Genomic DNA, 15,142 nt, shown 5'->3' on the forward strand with positions numbered 1-15,142 from the left:
TTTTCTCCTTCTATGTTCTCTGGCTGCTCCACTTGTGCAATGAAATTGCAAAAGATGAGGAGATGACATGACAGAAAGGGTCAGCTCACTGGAATGGAAGATAGCACACCGAAATTACATGGAAAAATGGAAATTCCATCTTTCCCTGTCTTACACACATTCATGGTCTAATCACATGAAGAATGTAGATGAACCGTTTGGGATTTTTCAAAAAAAAAAAAATGTCCAGGGTTGGCCCAGTTGGGCCAAAATTTGAGATCCATTAAGGAGCACGTCAAGGGCCGAGGCCCGAGAGTCGACAACAATGTGCTAGCTAAAAACGCCGAGGATTAGACCTTTCGATTCCGATCCATTGATATTAATTAGCTCCTCTCGAACTCAAAAGTTTTCCAAGAAGCATGCATAACAAATTTAACAAGTGAAGCCTGCTAGAGCTAGGAATGGCAACGGCGCGGGTTTGGGGTGGGGCACCCCCTCCCCGTCTCCGCCCTGAAGTCACGATACTTTGCCCCATCCCCAGTGGCGGGGCAGGTTCAAGAGCGGGACATCTATTCCCTATCGAGAATGGGGAATCCCAAATTTTTCCCGCTTTAAGACAATTATTTAAAAAATATCTATTTTATGGACAATTTATACATAGCATATAGGAATTTGGGAGTATTTTAGAATTGAATTATAATACTTTAGGAATAATTCAAAAATAAAATTATGGGATCTAAGGATTTTAAAAATTTAGGGAAAACTTAGAAATATTTTAAATATCAATATTAAACTTAGATATATTTTACTAATTTGCCTTCGGGTTCGGGGCAGGTTTGGGGAATTATATATAAAACCCACTCCCGCCCTGTACCCGGTTCGGGGAAAATTATTTTCCCCGTCCCCACCCATCCTTGTTTAGGGTCAGGGAAAACCCACCCTATTTGGGGTGGGGCGGGGTGGGGCCCTGCTTTTATGGGGGAAATTGCCATCCCTAGCTAGAGCTTTCTTATTATTACTGATGTTACAATTAAAGGGAAAATTCACGATTAGTACCCCGTACTTTGGGCCAAGTGCCACTTTGGTTCCTGAACTTTAAAATACAATATTCAGTATCCAAACTTTCAAAATGTGTCAATCCAGCATCTGTCGTTAATCAGCCGTTAAGTGGCATTTAAAAAAAAACACAAATGCCCTTTGAGTGTCATCTAATTTTCTTTATCAACCATTCAAACGTTGATAAAAAATGAACAGTCTCAAATCCTTGCCTCTTCTATTTAAGAAAGTTGGGGTCACCAGAATGCCTACTGAGAGGATTTGGGACTGTTCATTATTATCAATGTTTGGACAGTTGATAAAGAAAGTTAAATGATACTCGAAGGGCATTTGTCTTTTCAAATATCACTTAACGTTTGATTAACATGTTGATTAATGACAGGTACAAAATTGACACATTTTGAAACTTTGGGTACTGAATTATCACGTTTTAAAATTTGGAGACCAAAGTGGCAGTAGGCCACAGTACATGGTACTAATCAAGAATTTTCCCATAATAATAATTAAATATCACACTTACGTTTAGGGCTGTTCATAAGAATGCCCAACCCGACCAAACCGACCAACCCAGACCGACCCAACCCGAGTTGGTCGGGTTTTCATTTGTACTGGTCAGTTTCGGGTTGGGCACATACAAAAACCGATATCTTGGGTCGGTTTCGGTTTTCACATAAGAAAACCGAAACCGACCCAACCCGAACCGAACTAGTCTTTCTTCTACTAATTTGGTAGTTCCTACTTCCTAGTTTGAGTAGTTTCCTAATTCCTACTAGTCTTCTAGACTTCTACTAGAAATAGAAGGCCCATTAGGCAATTACAATTAGAATTCAATTAATTAGGTGTTTTTTTTTAGTTTTTTACCTAGATTAGGCAATTACAATTAGAATTCAATTAATTAGGTGTCCTTTTTTAGTTTTTTACCTAGATTAGGCAATTACAATTAGAATTCCTACTAGAACTAGAAGACCCATTAGGCAATTACAATTAGAATTTCTAGTTTCCTACTAGTCTTCTAATTCCACTTTTGTCTTTTCTTAAAATCTTCTATTCTCTAACTTAACTTGGTTGGTCCGCCCCCCTCAACTCAAGTCCTCAACTAATTCAGAGTTTATTCGGCTTTGTATAGGCGCAAAACCGAAACCGACCAAAACCGACCCAACCCGACTCAAACCGACCAGGTCGGTTTGGCCTATCAATAGGTCGATTTCAGTTCCCACCTCTGGTAACCCGACTGGGTTGGGTTGGTTGGGAAAATCCCATGAAACCGACCCAACCCGACCCGTGAACACCCCTACTTACGTTATTGTTGTCAATGTCCTTAAGATATGTTTTAGCATTTATAAGAAAATTAAGGGGGAGATTTAAGGATTTTTGTATTATTTACCACAATAGTAAAAAAATCAAACACCCTATGTTATATTTTGATAACAAATAAGTAACACTAGTTGAAAACAATAAGTAAAAGTAGAGCTTTGATCGATGACGAAGGTATTTTTACTTCATATATTAGTTTTTATGTCCAATAAATAGGTGGAAATAGTTTGAGTAGTAGTTCTTCTATATATATGCACTTTATGGCTGGTTGGCGTGGAAGGTAATGATTGGTCCAACTGTCCAATATCCCGCAAAATGGCTATCAAAAGGTCATGTTTGGGAGTGCATAAAAATATGCGCATATTCAAAATAAGTGTTTATTTGGGCCATTAAACACTTATTGGCATTTGAGAAATAAGCCTGAAATAAGTGTTTATTTTTAAAATAAGGGCTTTTTTAAGCCCAAATTCATGGATGGTTTTTGATTGGTCAAAACTCTTTCCTGCATCATAGATTTTCCCTTTTTTAAGTACTTATTCAATTTTTTTCTTCCAAAATTATCCCTAGTTGAATTTTAAAATACCACTTATAAAAGTATCCCTAGTTGAATTTTATAAAAGTACGTTTATAAAAGTGCTTTCATAAAAGCACTTTTCGTAAAATTACTTTTATAAAAATATTTTTATAAAAGTGCTCTCATAAAAGTGTTTTTATAAAGTGCTTTCATAAAAGTACATTTACAAAAGTGTTTTCGTAAAAAGTGTTTTTGTAAAAGTAATTTAATAAAACTGCTTTCATAAAAAGTTTTCTATAAAAGTAATTTAATAAGTACTTTCATAGGGATATATTTTGAAAATTTGAATGAAAATGAATGATAAAATAGTCACATATGCTTATTTAAGTGCTTATTGGAGAAAAGGACTACCAAACACCTAATATGAAATAAATTATTATTTTCTAAAATAAGCACTTGAAAAAATTGAATGCACATGCAAATAAGTGCTTATTCAAATAAGCACTCCCAAACATAGCCTCAGTCAATCCTTTCTGCTTAACTTAGATGATGACGACATTAGCTTTTATATCATACATTACTCAAGTTATCGCCTAGAAATTGAACTTTACATTTCTAGAGTAGTTTGGAGTCTTTTCCATTATATTCGAGCCACTCTATAAAGTTCCACTAATAGGGTTTAGGATAGATGTAGAATTATCTAGAAGATTTCTCGAACATTCATAACCATTGGGTTGATGGCAAGTGTTAATATTAACCACTCATATTCATTAGCGAAGTGGATGTGGGAAGCCTAACCCATATATATGAATATCCTCCGTTGTAACCAAGCAATGCATTTGTAACCAAAGAAGAATTCTGGTAATCAATACGAAATTTTGTTTCAGAGCTCCCTTTTTTTGGTAAGAATTGGAGGTCTGCCCCAAGCATCACAAAAGCAAATGTACATTAAGTCACTAGAAGATCAGAAATACAAAACAAAGAAGGGCAAAAAGAGGAAGAGAGAGCTTTGTTCTCCATCATCAATCCGTAGCTTGGTTAATTTTCTTCCCTGTGAGAGTGTTGTAAGAGATGCCACACTCAAGACTCTTGGACAGCTTCGAGCAATCGGTGGTGATGGTCTTAAGCTTCCATGGAACACTCAACTTCTTCTTTAGGTAGGAGATAACAAGGAAGGAACACCTTCAATACAGACATGATGATTTCTAAAGCTAAGAACAATATTGTGAACTTCCAAAGCAGTACAAGTTTCAGCAACATTTATAGATGTCTTTCCCAATAGAGTAGGCTTTTGCATCAAGCACATTGCCCAGATGACCCCTAGCAATACAGGAAATAGCACAAGTCCCTTCCTAGCTCTTGTGTTTTTTTGGCATTTGAGTTCTCATAGCTATGGAATTTAAGGAATTACTTTGCACATGTAACCAAGGGGTTACACAATTATCTTCAGGCCTGTAATTAGGCTTGTAAGGATACTATGCTAGACGTGATAGATGCATACAAAAATTAAGAATAGTGAAGGCAAGTTCAAAATGAAGTAGAGTCTAGGGATGTCATTACTACCTTCGAGGATGAGGTAGAGCTTGCCATGGTTGGTATGTGCCAAAAAATTAGCACATGACTAAGAGCTAAAAAAAGAAAAGAATAGAATAGAAAAGGATACCTTGGAAGCTAAGCTTGATAGCATGGTTTTTAAAAACGAAGCGGAAACAGAACCAGTTAGGGGACCGGTTTCCGGTTAAGTGATTCAACCATCCGGGTTGAACGGTTCGACCTGTGACGTTATAAATAAATTAAAAATAAAAAAAATATTTATAAATAATAAAAAATAGCATAAATTAAATAAAAACAGAAAAAATAAAACTATTTAAATAAATAATAATACAGTACAAAACACATAGAAAATATAAAAATAAAATAAAAAATTGAAAAAAAAATACAGAAAAAAAAACTCTAGAATGTTAAACCCTAAAATGCAAAAATCCTTGACCTAAAATCAAGATTCATAGGGATAGATTCCCCTGGCACCAAAATAAAAGGGGAGAAATAGGAGCATTCACTCTAGAATGTTAGATTGCTATGCAACTGAGATTGATCTCTAAAAGACTTCAATATACATTAATTTTACCTAATTGATAAAAAAAAATTACATTAATTTGTACCTAACACCATGCCAAATGCTGCTCCCTAAGCTTCAACAAGCAAAAACTTTAAAACTCTGTTTTTTCTTCAATTTCAAAGAATTTCTTTAGAATTGCTCCTAGGTGTCAAAACACTCACAATCAATCTTCAAATCTTTAGAACCGCCCGCCACCACAAGTTGGCTGCCGCTGCAAACTCGCCTACCACAAAGCCTAGAAGTGTTGCAAATTGCAAAAAAACGTTGGCCACCACAGTAAACTCGTCGTCGTCGGTTGCCGTTAATCGCCGTCGGTTGATATGTATCATCGTTGAATGCCAGAGGTGTTGGCCGCCGCAGGTGGTCGGTTGGGTGAGGGATGGCCACCATTGCAAATTCGCAGTTAATCGCCGTCAGTCGGTGTGTCACCGTCGAACGCCTGAGGTGCTAGCCGCCACAGATGGACGATTGGATGTGAGGGTTGAAAGGAGGGAAGAACGAAGGGTTAGAACGAAAATGGGGTTCTAACCCTACATTCGATTAATCGATTTGGGATGGGGATATTTTTTGTTTTTTTTATTTTATTTAAAACAATGAAAATAAAAAAAGAGAACCTGCAAATCACTGCCCGGGTCAAACGGCTTAGCGATCTGACCGCCCGATCAGCGATTTTCTCTTTTTCAACGTTTTTTTTAGAGATTTCCGGTATTTAGTATAACCGGACCCAGGGGCCTAACCAATTACCAGTTTTTCCGGTCCGGTTTTGAAAACCATGCTTGATAGACAACACAATATAGAAGCCTAAATTGAATGTGCTTAGTAGATCCTATCTCCTCTTGTGTATTCTTTGTGTTCTCTTCTGGTATTTAACTTCATTTGGTGGATTAAGAATTTCCCTATGGGATGAGTGGAGTTCCACATGACTAAGGATAACATATAGTTGAATTATAACAATTAACAAGCATACTAGGTTTGAATCCATCTTGAGGTTAGAGCGGTTCATGTTTTTTTTTAGATCTATTATTTAGGTAGCAATTCTAATAAGCCTTATGGTTGGATTTTTCTAATTAATTGACTTGAGAAACTAAGGTTGTGGTTGGTTTGAAGGAAAATGTTGGGAAAGGTAGGGAATCTTGCAATGAAGGGAGTCACAAAGCACATATGTTTGGTACCATTGTTATTTCTACTTGAAATGTTTTGGGTTGATCAATACAAATTGGTAATCAAATATATGTGTTCTTACATTACATATGTGTAGTACAATGAAAATTGGTGACCAAAACTAATGAGCTTGTACATATGCATTAGACTTGCATGCAAGAGTTGAATACCATCTTTAACCCAAAAGCTTAAGCTGTTAGGTTGTGGGCTAATACTTGTGCACAAGCCCTTTACACTTTATATTCCTTTCCAGTGTAGAATACTTCTCTTCATACACTAACACTTGCATTCCAACAATCTCCCTCCCCTCACATGTGAATCTCCTTCCATGTTAGTTATATTGTACTCCTCAAATAAAAGTTGTTATCATACCACCAAGCTTGATGCACACCAACCAAGAGCCCTTTGTTCACAACCATATGAGGATTCAATTATAGGAGCACATTCCCATGGATGAATCCATCAAGTCAGGTCAACTTCTCTTGTTAACTATTTGAGCATGGGGGAACCAATAAAGTTATGCCACTGCATACTTATATCAAAACTCGCACCCAATTGAACCTTCAACTTTGATTTCACTATTATGCAATGAAGGGAGTTGCTAAAACCAGCAAGGAGCTTGTACACAAGCCTAAAACTTGTACACTTGGAGTGGCCTTTAACCCAAAAAGCTTTAGTCATTAGATTGTGGGTCAATCCTTATATATAAATTCCTTACACTTACCATTCCTTTCCAATGTAGGTCATTTTTCTTCATACACTCACATGTGCATCTCAACAATATGAGTCACTTTAGCTAGAATGAGTAGACTTCACCCTTGGAGCAATAAACACCAATTTGACATTATGAGTATAAATTCAATGATCAATTCCACACATTTTTAAGGTATGCTTGTTTTATAGATAACCTCGATTACAATTGTACATCAATTTAGATTTTTCAACCCAAAAGACTTTTGGTATAAACAACAATGATACCAAACACAACCTAAAATCAGGCTAGGTCAAGTGTTTTGGTTGTCTTTTCTACTATCCACACTATAAACCTTAAAAGTCTTTGAATTGGGCTTTTTATTTGACATAGGAAGCTAAGTTAAATCCAATTTATGATTAAATTTAAACCAATAAACACCATGCTTTTTTTAAAGGGATTATAGCAGTTAAAGGCAACTTTTGGGCCCCAATATCAATAAAAGTAATATTTTTAATAAATTCAAAAATAGGTTAACTTTTTAAAAATAATATCAAATAAGGGCAAAAATACTATTCATCTTCTTCCTCTTACAGATCATTCATTAGCACTGCTGCCTCCGGCAACACCTCCGCCCACCTTCGCAGAGGCAGAGACGGCATTGGTCTACCATCCACCAGCATCGCCGCCACCTCTGCCTCTGCCCACATCTCCAACTCCTCCTCTGCCCAACACCACCACCTCCGCCTCTGCCTTCGGAGGTGGGTGGAGGTAGAGGTGGTGGCGGCGGCATTGGTGGATGGTAGACCACCGCCACCACTACTGCCTCTGCTTCTGCCCACCTTCGGAGGTGGAGGCAGTGTTGGGCAGAGGCGTTGCCGGAGGTTGTTGGAGGTGGCAGCGGGCGGCAAAGCTGATGAATGATCTATAAGAGGAAGATGATGAACAATATTTATGCCCTTATTTGATATTATTTTAAAAAAGTTAACCTATTTTTGACTTTTTTAAAAGAAAATATTACTTTTATTGATATTAAGGCCCAAAAGTTGCCCTTAACTGCTATAATCCCTTTTTTAAATAGAACCCACGTCACTTTATATGGGACCAAAATTATTTACTCTCTTTTCCAAGAGGGATGTCTAGCCATGTGTTTGAAGGAGAAGCTCCCAACCTCATGTATAAGAACTGGGTGGATAAGTAGTTCAAGGAGAGAGTGCAAAGAAGTTTATGAATAACAATGCAATGGTTAGGAGAGAAAGTGGTGTCAATTCTTTTATAGAGAGAATGGTCGTAAAGATTAGGTCTTCAACTCCCTAAACTTTATAATAGTTGATGGTCACTTAATACTGAGTGTAAGGGAACTATAACTACATGCTTTTATTTGGGACCCATTTATATACCAAGTAAATTTAGGTAATTTCTTTTTTATTTGATTTAGAAGACTTAGGTTTGATTAGTTTATTAGCCAACCCACTTCTTTTGAAAGAATTTAATCCACAATAATGTATTGAAAGCCTTTCAACAATTTTTTTATTTGATTTAAGAAACTAAATTGGACTTTGTTTGTTATTAAAAATAATGAAATAACTTTTTATTGTGTTAAAATTTATTCATTTGTTTTTGGGTGAGGTTGAGCATGTGTTTAAAGGAGAAACTCTCTTGTCTTAGAGCTTCGCTTTAATATGTTTGTTAGATAGTGTATGCCCTCAACTCTAATAAAACTATTGTACTCTAATATTTATTGTTGAATAAAATAAAGAATTGTTATTTCATATGAGTTTTGGTAATGTTTCAATGAATTACCCCTTAAGCTGAACATTTATGAGACTCATGTTAGCTTAGAATGTTCTTAACCATTTGAAAAATTGGAAAAATTATAATGCCAATGCTAACACTATTGTACTGCCAAATTGGTGAAGTAGTCTATCTCAACTACTAGGGTTAAACCTAAGTTACAATAAGTGAGTATTTAGTAAAACACTAAATAGAAAACATATCTAATTATGCTCGGACCTTAGAGACAGATGGCCAAAACGAAAAAGTTGCACTAAACCCCTAACTCAATAGTAGAACTTCACTAAGTGTTGGACTGAGTTGCTTTTAATGTACTAGTAAGATCCACTTGGGTATGTTGGAGCAATTTGGGACAATGCCAAAATAGGTGATCATTATGATAGGATCAACTATTTTTTCAAACAAAGAAAATATCTTGATTTACATCTTTTCTAATGGAAACCTAAAACTGTTGGTAGTGGATTTCAACTTATTTTTTAGATCAATTTGCAAAATGTATTTATATCTATAAATTGTTTATTTTATAAAAGGGTTTGCAAAAGGTTTTAATTTTAGGATCCATTTAAGTAGAGGGTGTGACATTGTATCTTGCAATCAAGGAAGAGGTCCTTCTTTGTAGGTAGTATATTGATATTATTGGCTGAGAGGTTAAGAACAAGTCTTTATTTGGATTGAATCCTGATGGACACTTTTTTTATGTTAAACCAATAGGTTTGGGTTCATAGGATGTATGAAACCCAAACTCTACTTATATTTAAGTGTTGAGTCAAATTTTAGCCAACAGGATTCGGGGTGGTTTACTAAGGCTATGTTTAGAAACGGTGCAAATCAGTGTTCAAATTAACAGACTGGGCATAGAACCAGAGAGGGGAGAAGTTCATGGATCGAAATTGTTTAGTCGGTTTTTTAATGAAAGCAGTTATTGGGTATGACCGAACCGGCCAAGGTCCCGGGTCCTAGTTCAATTGGTCTAATTGGCCAGTCCGGTCCAGTTTTCTAAACACTAGTGCAAATAGAGTGTAAATGCCGGTTCAGTGTAAACTTGCACTTTGATTCAGTTTTGCTAGTGTTTAACCAAGGTTCAAAATTTCACAACGTATCGAACCGTATCGTCCGATACGTATCATTCCGTTACAAGTCCGATACACGGAACACATAGAAATTATCTGTAGTGTTCCTTTTCGTATGTATCGATCTGTATTGGACCATTTCGGGCCCTGTATCAGACTGTTTCAGATATCTCAAATTTTATATAGACCATTAAATTACAATTTTTTACTTTTAAATAACTTATTTACAATCATCTAAAACTTGTAACTATTGTTATTAATATATTTTTTAGGATTTATTTAATCTTTTTAGCATATTTATGCTTATCTTGATTTTTTCGTCCGTATCCATACGTATCCAAAGCATCCCGATACGTCTCTTAAAATTATCTTTCCGATACACCTTATGTTTCCAATACTTTGAACCTTGTGTTTGACAATAATGCATTTATGCATTGTCATTGACAATGATAAAAAACACAATTTCCAAGGCATGCTTACATCGAAAATGAGATGTAATTTTACATAAAAAAATGAAGTAAATTTACATTTAAAGTGGGCTTTTGTTAAAAAAAGGTATATTATTTTATCCAAATAAAAGTTGTTTGGTAGAAGTGTAAATTAATTGTCATTGCAGAACTAACCCAACTTTGCATTTGCATGGACTGAAATGCACTATGTATATTTGCATTTACACTCTTTGCACCGTTTTCCAAACGCAACCTAAGTTACACTAGTGATTTCATGTGACCTAACTTGAGAACTTAGTGGATCCCATGCCATATAAGGTTCAAGCCAAATTAACTAGTTAAAGATGTGAAAATATAAGATTACTTAAGAGGTTCAATTTATTTTCAATAGGACTAGTTTGACTAGTCACTTGCCTAGTGTGATGAAAAAGTTAGGTAGTTGGAGATTATGAGTCAAGTTAGGGAAACTTGTTATTCTCTCATGTTCTTAAGTTAGGATTATTTCATAATTAGAAATCATCTACTTCACTTAGAAAGTTGATTGGTAAACTCCTTTTAGGACTTTAGAAATGCAGTTCTATATAAGGTAGAGTGTAAGAGAATTGAGGGAAGTAATTCACATCAAGAATTGATCTACCAAAACTTTAGTTTGATCAAGGATGAAAAGAGACCTTCTCTTTTTATCTCTCTGAGTTTTTCCAGCAAAAGCATAGACCTTTGAGAGATTAGTTGCTGAAATCAATTGGAGATTTTTTTGAGAGAAAAAAAAATCAATTGGAGATTTGATCAGTCCATTGAAGTGCACAACATCAACATTGATTCACACCAATTGACTAGGATCAAATTCCAACAACTTAGGTTGTGCTATCGAGTTAGATTTTGGCTGAACCTTTGGGCGTGTTATACTACTTTGAGAGTTGCATCTGTGGCATCCAAATTAGGTAATATTCTATCCAATCTCTAAAACAAAATATGATGATTACTCTAATCCGATCCTAGGAGAGAAAACCATTCTCTCATGGAAATTCGATTTCCTATTGGTTGAGTTGAATCAAGAATTAAAACCCTACCTTTCCACCCACTAAGGTTCGACCTTTTTGAACCAAGATCAGCCCTTTCTTCGATGTTTGTATTATATGAACAAAATGAATTAGAAATAGCTTTTATGAAGGTGAAGTCTATGATTCTTTAGTAAGCATACAACATTTAAAGTTTAAACCAACTTTAGTAATAAATACAATATACATATTTTTACGTAGATATGAGCACATATATTTAAATATGGTCAAATTGGATTATATATTGGATTTTATCGGGGTGGATCCATATCCAATTATAAACACACCCTTAACTGGTTTGAGTTTGGACCAACCGATATTTTTTGTAGCCCTACAATCAAATAGAGGACTCTCTTGGTATCCCATAATTATTTTCCTAGTCACCGTGACCTTTCCATTCGTATAAGAGTTTTGTCCAGTTGATTGCTGTATAGATGTTTAAATTTGTATTTAGAAGAAGATGCATATGAAAGAAGTTTTATTTTGACAATTGACAATTTCTTAGAATAAATGGATTTAAAGCAAGGAGAGGAATATGGAGGACTCATTATAAATTTAAAACTATTTTTGCCACATCGAATATTCTTGGGTTGTTTAAGCCCAAATGACCTAATTAACAAACCTTTCCCCTAAGCATATTATTCACAAAATTTCTTTACCTTTTTATTGGGTCAATATCTTTTAACATAAGCCCTGTACTCTCTTCCCTCACCTATAGGAATTGCAACGGGGGTGGGTTCAGAGCAAGGATTATATTCCCCATCCCCAACCATGATTTTGGAATAAATCTCCATCTCTAACCTCGATCTTCATTGGGGATAAAAGTTGTCCTCCATCCCCAATCCCTAACGGGGATGGGTTCCCCAAGGGGACCCAAATCCCCAATGTTTTAGTTAATAGTATTTTTTGAACATAAATAAAAATTTTAAAATATAAATAATACTTTAAATATATTTTGATATATATAATATAAATAATATAATATATATATAATAATATATATTTAATATATATAATCGGGGTTGGGGCGGGAACCTCATTCCCCATTCTCAACCCAATCCCGGGTGGGGATCCCTATTAATCCCCATCCCCATCCCTGCCACACCAAAGCAATCTCCATCCCTAACCCCATCAGGTCGGGGAAGTTGGGTACCCATCGGGGATGAGGAAAATTTTCATCCCTACCCACCTATACCACTTCTATGACCAACAAGAGACTTTTTGGCTATTAAGTGCTTGTTTGGCTCAACAAGAGACTTCTTTGTAATCAAGTCCTTGTTTGAAGGGTTTTCATGAGGTGGCTTTTTGGAAAAAAGTTTGGAGAGCCAAATTTTGTTTATTGTACAAAACTCTTCCATTAGCTTCTTCAATAAGAGTCCAACTAAGGCTGCATTTGGCATTCCTTGTTTTAAGGACTTGTCTCCTTTTTGTAGTTAAAAAATAAATGTTCACGTGGGAATTTTAACTACAAAAAGGAGATAAGTTCTTAAAATAAGGAATGCCAAATGCAACCTAAGTGTCCATTTGGGAGGGCAATGAGGAGGGCAAGACTTCTAGTATTCTAAACTGGGTCCCACACGGGAATGTCAGAATTTATATTTGATGAAAATCGAGAAGCATGCACTGTGTTCCAGACGCGAGGAATGCAACTATAATATGAAGCTACTCTAGATATCTTATCTAGAACACAAGTATTCAACCACTACAGGGCTTGGCATCACAAGTCACCATAGAAGTTGTACCAAAAAGGCTCTAAAGTTAATCCCTCCCAAGCTGGTCATAAAAGTACATGTAAAGATTATACTTTTCCATTAGCATTAAAGGACCCCATCAACAACTGGAGATCCATCTGAAAAGAAGGAAAATATATAAACAAAGATAAATTTCTTACCCTCCCCATAAATGCTTTAACCTTCATTGTAATTTTTTGTATCTCTAAATTTCTCCTTTTGGCATTCCACATAAATTATGCATATAACTTCAATCACTTTGAAGTAGGGCTGGCAATCTTAACCCCAACCCATTTGTAACCCACCTATTCCATTGAAGTGCACAACTTCAATCACTTTGAAATGGGTTGGGTCGAAGGTACCCACTAGAGTCAAAATGGGTTAATGGGTTGGGGTCAATTGGGTAAAGGAAGGGCCAGAACTCAAGAAAAAAAGGTGAAGGATCAGAATTTAGAGAAAAGGGTTAGGATTCTTGAACTCTCGATTGAATCTGTTCCACCAATCTCGATGGGAGATCTTCCATCGTCACACTTTGAAGTTCGGTATTCACCTCCACTGTTCTCAGTACCCGATGAGCAGAACCACCGTCGATTTCTTCTTCTTCTTCTTCTTCCAGAGGTTGTGTTCAGGTAGATCTCTCTTTGCTCTTTTCGCCATGGCAGAAAAGTGGAAGGTTTTCCCCTATTAGAGTGATGAACGACAAGTTCAACATTAAATTCGCAATAGATTTGGTTTTGAACCAGACCTATGTTCGTCGTCTTTCTCTATTGAAGATAGGATAATGACAGATCTGTCATCAATTTCCCCATCAGTCGAAAAGGGAGAGAGGGTAGAGTTTGTAGGTAAAATTAACTTTGTTCGGTTTCTTTCTAATACTTTGTTCAAACAAAGTCTTGTTTTCTTTCTGGTTTTCTTTAAATTTCTTACATTTTCCTTCATTTGTTTTAAAATTCTATCAATTTCAAAAAATTGATAAAAATTTCTATCAAAAAAATTTTCCTACATTTCTATCTTTTGTTTTCTTATATTAAAAAATAAAAAAAAAAATCTATCAATTTCTGTAATTTCCTATATTTTTTATGCTTGGTTTTCTTGTACTTTTGTTATTTATTTGCAATTTTTTCGCTTGACTAACTTTTGTTGTTTTCCTGCAATTTTTATTTTTTTTCAGTTTTTTGTATTTTCTTTGCATTTTAGTGTCTTTTTTTGCAATTTATACATTTCTTGTATTTCTTGTTATTTATTTACAACTTTTGTGTTTTTTCTATAATTTTTACAATTTTTTTTATTTTTATGCAATTTCTATTTTCAACTTTTATATTTTTAAAATTCTTCATTTTTGTAAATTTTTTTACATTTTTTCTGCAATTTTGTATTTTTTTACAATTTCATGTTTTATGTGAAATGATACTTTTATTTAATTATAATTATTTTTTCTTACAATTTTTTATGTTTTACATAAAATCTATTTATCATTTTCAGTGTTTTTGAGCATTTCTATTTTAATTTGAAAAATATTTTTTGATTTTTTTCTATTATATATATATATATTTTTTTTTATTTATTTATTCAACCCTCACCCAACCGAATTCATCCATTTTCTACCCCTTCTTTGAAGTTAAAGACATAACCCGATATAATGATGTCATGGGTTTGAAAACTTCAAAATGTCTAATTTGCCTAAGGATGGTGATATTTGAGTGTTCTATTGACTGAAATTAATGCCCCGAAAAATGTCCATCCACCTCAAAAGAACCTTTTTGGGTATCCGGTCAATAATGTCATCCATAAAAAATTTATAAGTATTTAAAAGCATGATCACCTCAAAATAGACTTTTATAGGAGCTATTTTGATCAATGGGTGCAGCCTCCAATATTTTTGGCTTGGTTCTAAGGTCATTGAGTTGACATCAAACTAATGGAAGGGTCTGTTTGTATAATTTTTTTTAAATATCAGAAAAAATTTGCAGAGATCAAACTAAGTATACGAAAGGAAGGGGTCTGTTTGTTTAATTTTTTAAAATGTCAGAAAAAGATTTGCAAAATTTATAGGAAAGGTTATAGCATTTCTTAGAAAACATAGGAAATTTGAAGGCAAGAAATAAAAAAGGTGACCTCATGCCCATTGTAGCCATAAAAAGGTGACCTAAGGTTATGTTTGGAAACAATGCAAATGGAGTGTAAATCCCAGTTCTAGGTAAATTTGC

The sequence above is a fragment of the Nelumbo nucifera genome, chromosome 1 (assembly GCF_055504915.1).
Source record: "Nelumbo nucifera cultivar China Antique chromosome 1, China Antique-T2T, whole genome shotgun sequence".
Lineage (NCBI taxonomy): Eukaryota > Viridiplantae > Streptophyta > Magnoliopsida > Proteales > Nelumbonaceae > Nelumbo > Nelumbo nucifera.